Here is a 6,065-nt window from a genome sequence, read left to right as displayed (position 1 = left end):
TAAGATAGGATTCGAATTTCAATCCTCTCGTCTATAGCCCGGATGGAGCATCAATCTCATTTAACCCGCAAACTTAGATATCGAACAAAGATTAGGATTTCAATCATTGTCCAAGCCCAGATGAAATTGTTACTTTAAAATTTTAAATTTATTAACCCCATGGAATCCGCATACTTAGTCAAGAACAAGAGATTAGGATTTCGATCTCTGCTCGTAACCCGGATGGAGTTAACATAATTTTCAACAAAAGTTTTTCAAATTTTTTTTTATAGGTACGCCCAAGATCATACATGCAATGTCTAACAATCATCAAGAATCCAAAGACACTATCATGATCAACAAGCATCTATTGTCGTGCAATGATCAAGCAAACACGAACTTCATCAATTACATCGCTACACTACACTAGTCTAACATGTGTGCTTAAAAAGATTCACGATTCAACAACAGTTTCTCATGATCAATCAAAAGCAACATTTTCTAAAAAAAATAAAAATTCACAACTCTATCATCATCGGCCAACCTTCATCATTCTACTTATTCACACAACATAAACACAAAACATAATGATATGTATGAATACGAACTATATGCAATGAACTAAACCAAATGAATGCAAAACACAATGATGAAGGAAACAAAACTAAATAACATCCCCCTATACTTATCCAAAGCATTGCCCTCAATGCTTCATAACAATGAACAATATGAAAAACAATCACACAAAAACAGAATGAAACTAAAAACTAAAACTCCCCTGGTTAATTCGTTGGCATCTCCATCATTTTCTTCCTCTTCACACTCTAGCAGCGACATCTTTTAAGGTGACAGTATCAGACTGTGGGAATCGACATTCACGGCAAACTGGCATGGGAAAGAACAAAAATCAAATAGAAATAAACAAAAACCAAAAATTAAACTAAAAGATGAAGGGAAAGAATATTGGGTTGCCTCCCAGTCAGCGCTAAATTTATAGTCTACAACCCGACTATGCAGAAGCAGCCATCAAAGAGCGGCTGCCGCCCATAGTAAGAATCATACGACTCTACGTATGGGTCTTGATTGTATACGCCCTCAAGCTTGACGTGATATATGCATGGGAAGCTCGTCGGTCCAACAGCACTCGACATGAACTTTTTCTTTTTTAAGGAGACTCCGAATCTAGGCTGAAGCTCATAGAGAATGAAATATGTTGGAGGTGGCATCAATGTCAAGAAAGAATCTTTTAACGATGTACATGGAACGACCATTGACGAGGTAAAATCTGTAGCCTTGTATGTTTCCTTCTCCACTGTCGTGTGTGGCTCTTCTTCACATGAAGATTCCTCAAAAATTATTTCTTCTTGCTCTGACTCAGTTACTTCACTCTCTTGGCAGATCTCAGAAATTGGTTCTATAAAACGCTCAATCTGTTCATCCAAAAGACTCAAAGATTTGATGCAGCTTTCAAACAATTTATTTGTCTCTATCTGTTGTCGCACAAGATTATCCAACTGAGCCACATGATCCTCAAAATACCCTACACACTCTTCTTTACGCTCCGGTGGTTGGTTCGAAAAAATTTTAAAGTTGATATCTGGAGGATATTGGTGACTTCAACCCTGCAGTGAAGGATCACAATGCCAATGGTAGTCGAAATCTGTCATATCCTTTAACAAGTGCGTCGCACTGTTTTCATCTCTGCTGAACAAGTGACTGCCAGTGGCCAAAGCTCCATAATCTACCCAACTTCTTGTTGGCGCATCCAAACCACCATAAAAAATCTGCACTAGAGTGTAATTCAAAAAATTATGGCATCGAAAGTTGTTCGCCAAATCATTGAATCTCCCCCAAGCAGCATAGAAAGGCTCCAAGTATTGTTGATCAAACCTTGTGAACACCTGTCGATGATTCATCTCCAAGTACCTCACAAGTAAAAGAGAAAAAAATTAAAAAAAATTTTAAAAAGCAAAGGAACGAAAATATATAAAAAAAAATGTCTAGTCTCAAGCAATAATCTATCCTAATATTAACTAAGCAGTCCCCGGCAACAGCGCCAAAAAATTGACTGGCTAAATTGGTTTGATAAAAAAATACTGGCAAGCGCACCAGGTCAAGTAATAGTAAAGTGGACTGAGAGTCCAAATATCGATCCCACAGGAACTGCAGTCAATTCTTAAGAATTAATTATTTACCTTAATCTAGACAAAATCATAAAAAGCAATTTGATTTAAATAAAATAAGAAAATAAAATAAAAACTGCTTAAGAAATAAGAATAAAAATAACTGAAAATAAAAATAATTAAAACAAAGACAACCAAGACACACGTAGGTACCGAACAAATCTTGTAACATGTAGTCGATTCAGGACTCAGATTTTATCTTAATTCACGGGAATTCTCCTAATTTGTTCAAAGGACTATTTCTAGAACAATCAAACCTATTCAAATATTTATGAACTAATCTTTCGTAATTCTAATCAAATTTGAATGCATTAAATATTTGTGAAAAATCAGTTTCTACCTAAACCGCAAACTGAAACCGAATTCTATTTCTAGTCGGTTTTACAATATGTTAATTATTAGAGTGATCAAAATCAATTCCTCCTCTGTCGACTTGGAATCAATTAACATACAAGCAAACAATTGATCAGACTATTCACTAGACAAATACAAATCTGACAATCAATAAATAAAATCAACTCTGAAAAATCCCAAACAAACATCCAAGTTTTCTACATAAATTTATTCGGCCCAATCACAATGTCTTGGTTGAAAATAAACTACTCAATAATTAAAAACAATAATTCAAAAATAAAAATAAAAAGAAGACAAGAAAATAAAAATCTTCTCTCCCAAGCCTTATAGCCGCCTCCTCTGTGTTGTGCACGTTCTGGAACTTCCGAACCCCCAAAAATATGTTAAATCTTGTATATATATGGTCCGGAACGCCTACCAGTTAATTTCCTTCACAAAATAGAACTTTCCGGAACAAAACTGACCCCGAAACATGCGCGCGCGCGCGCAGCAATAAAAAACAGAGGTCTGAACATGCAACTCGCGCGCGCGCAGTACAAATTTTCTGCGCCGAGCGACGATTTTCAAAAATTCAAATCTAGAGATCTAGCCGTCGGATCGAGCTGAAATTTGGACATAAGCTTCAAAACATCTTGAATTTAATCTGAACGGTGAAGATCGGATTTGGATCTCTCTAAAACTAAATTTGATTTTTTGAACAAAGCTGCTCCGTAATTCACTCTTCAACAATTCATTTTCCTACAAAATTAACCCGGGGAGTGAAATACATACACATGCAATAAAACACATAAAAATACATAAAAATAATATGAATGCACACAAATTAGACATAAACCTATCACGAAATAATGCACACAAAATGCACTTATCACTTAGCTAGATGATCCCTATCATTTAACACGTGATATACACATCCAAAAACATGAAAATATTTAAGGTTTGGACTCTTTTCCACGAGAGTTTCATAGGATGTCATAGTAGTACCATTCCTCAAATAAACTCTATTTGAAATACGACATGCAGTATTCAAGGATTCAGCCCAAAAACGTTTTGAAATATTTTTCGAACTCAACACACTCTTGTCATTTCTTGAAAAGTCCTATTTTTCCTTTCATCAATTCCATTTTTTGTGAAGTTTTAGGAGCAGAAAATTCATGAGAAATACCTTTTTTATCACACAAACTAGCAAAAAAAGAGTTTTCGAACTCCTTACCATGATCAGTACGAATCCGGATTACCTTCAGATTGTGGAGATTCGAAATATTAGTGAGAAGTTTCTTGAATACCTCAAATGTGTCTGATTTTTCTCTCAAAAAATTACCCAAGTATATCGTGAAAAATCATCCACACACAAAAGAATATTTCTTACCACCAAAGCTTTCAACATCCATTGGACCCATCAAGTCCATATGTACAAGCTCAAGGCAGCGTGTTGTCACAGATGTTGGCAACACCTCGTGTGACACACTAGTCTGCTTCCCTTTTTGACATGATTCACATACAAATAGAACACTTGATTTCAAATTTGGCATACATCTAACAACATCTAACTTACTCAAGTTCTTTAGTGTCTTGAAATTTTCATGTCCCAATTTTTGATGTTATAGGTCAAGTTCATTCACTTTCATGTGTCTACAAGCCATCTCTTCTCCGAGTTGATAGAAATTGTCAGATGACCTAGTACCTGTCATGACACAAAAATTTGTATTATCAAATACTTTGCACATTTTCTTATCAAATTGCACATGTAAATTATCATCACAAAGTTGGCTAATGCTTATTAGATTGGTGGTTAATCCTTCAACATGAATCACATTATGAAGCTTAGGCAAACCGGCAACATTCAATGTTCCTTTTCCAACAATATTTCTCTTTGAACCACCTCCATGGGTTACTTTACCACTTTTCTATTCAACATAATCAGTGAAGAACTTCTTGAAACATGTCAGTATCTTTCAAGTCTTTGAGATGAACTCTACAGCACAAGAGAAGGATACATGGAAATCAATAGCACTTCAAGCTTCAAAGCCCTCATACGAGGAATATGTTCAATTCCATCAAGAAGTTCATCAGTCTTATTTAGAGGATGATTAGATCTCTCTCATGACAAAAAAATTCAATGATTATCTGAAAAAGATGAAAGAGACCAGAAAGACGGATCAAAAGCTCAAGGCTCCAATGTTCTCTAACAAGCCTTTGAGAATTACTGGACCAGAACAGTTACCAAGGAAGCTTACTGATTACCCTAAGCCTCGAATGATGTTGGAAGGAAAGAAGAAGTCAGTTCCAAAGAAGTTAGACATGGTACAATGTCATGCTTGTCAAGATTTGGACATTATGCAAATGAGTGTGCTAACACGCTTAGGAAAGGTATGAATACGTCTTTAAGTGATGAAAAGTCTGATGAAGAAGAACAGAAAGATGAAGAAAGCCACACTGCCTTATCTGCCCTACTAGAAAGCAAGAATAAGTTTCAAGTCAATCCTTTAGGTGTTGCCACACCTGGTCATAACACCTTCCAAAGGTCAGTCTGTTTAAATTCTTCCATTACTGATAATGTGTGTGATAATGATTCATGTGATGAGATTATATCCATGGAAGAAGCTCAGATGATGTTTGAAGAGTTACATGCTGATTGGATTGAAAGAAATAAGATGAATACCATTCTTTCAAAAGAAAATTATGATCTACAGGCTGATATGTCAAGGCTTGAAGTTATGCTGAGTAAGAAAGACATGGAATTAATTCAGGTGAAGGAAGAACTCGAAAAAGAAAAAGCTACATTGGACAAGTTTAATTCAAGCAATAAACGCTTGATTCTCTACTCATGATGGGAAGAGATGGTACGACTAGTTTAGGTTTTGAAAACAACACATTTGAGGTTGGTGAAAGTTCAAAAGGCCATGTGTTTGTCAAGGAAAGCAGCTGTACTGAAAGCTCAACTAAAAAGACCTCACAAATTGTTCCTCCGAAACCGAAGCCAAAACCTACTGTTCCTAAAAAAACCTAGAAGGAAAGGTAAGTACATTTGTCACTACTGTCATAGACCTGATCATATCAAACCATACTGTTTCAAGTTACAGGATGTCTATAGACAGAGATCTGCACCAAAGGTGTTTCCAACACCCTTCCACAACACCTACAGAAACAGATCTGTTGTAAGAAAAGTTTGGGTACCAAAAGCTGATATTCACTGTTATATGATTTATACTGCTTTGAGAACTAATGTTTCAGGTGCTTGGTACTTTGATAGCGGTAGCTCACGTCATATGATCAATTCAGTCATCTTCATCTTTGAGGTGTCTTTTATCTCCTCAAGTGCCCAAATCTTCCCATTGAATCTCTTTGGCAAAGACCGAAGAACTTTGTTCACCATATTCTCACTAGCAATAGGTCATTCAAGAGCATGCGCCTCTATAGCTATCTCTTTAAGTTTCTTAACATAATCAGCAATAGTCTCATCCTCATCCATCCTGATATTCTCAAATTTTGGGTTTAACAATCTCATTCTTGTTCTTCTCACACTATCAGTTCCTTCACAGTGTTCTT

Source organism: Henckelia pumila, unplaced genomic scaffold (genome assembly GCF_033568475.1).
Source record: "Henckelia pumila isolate YLH828 unplaced genomic scaffold, ASM3356847v2 CTG_416, whole genome shotgun sequence".
NCBI classification, from domain to species: Eukaryota; Viridiplantae; Streptophyta; class Magnoliopsida; order Lamiales; family Gesneriaceae; genus Henckelia; species Henckelia pumila.
The sequence above is the reverse complement of the archived record's forward strand: the minus strand, read 5'-3'. Positions refer to the sequence as shown.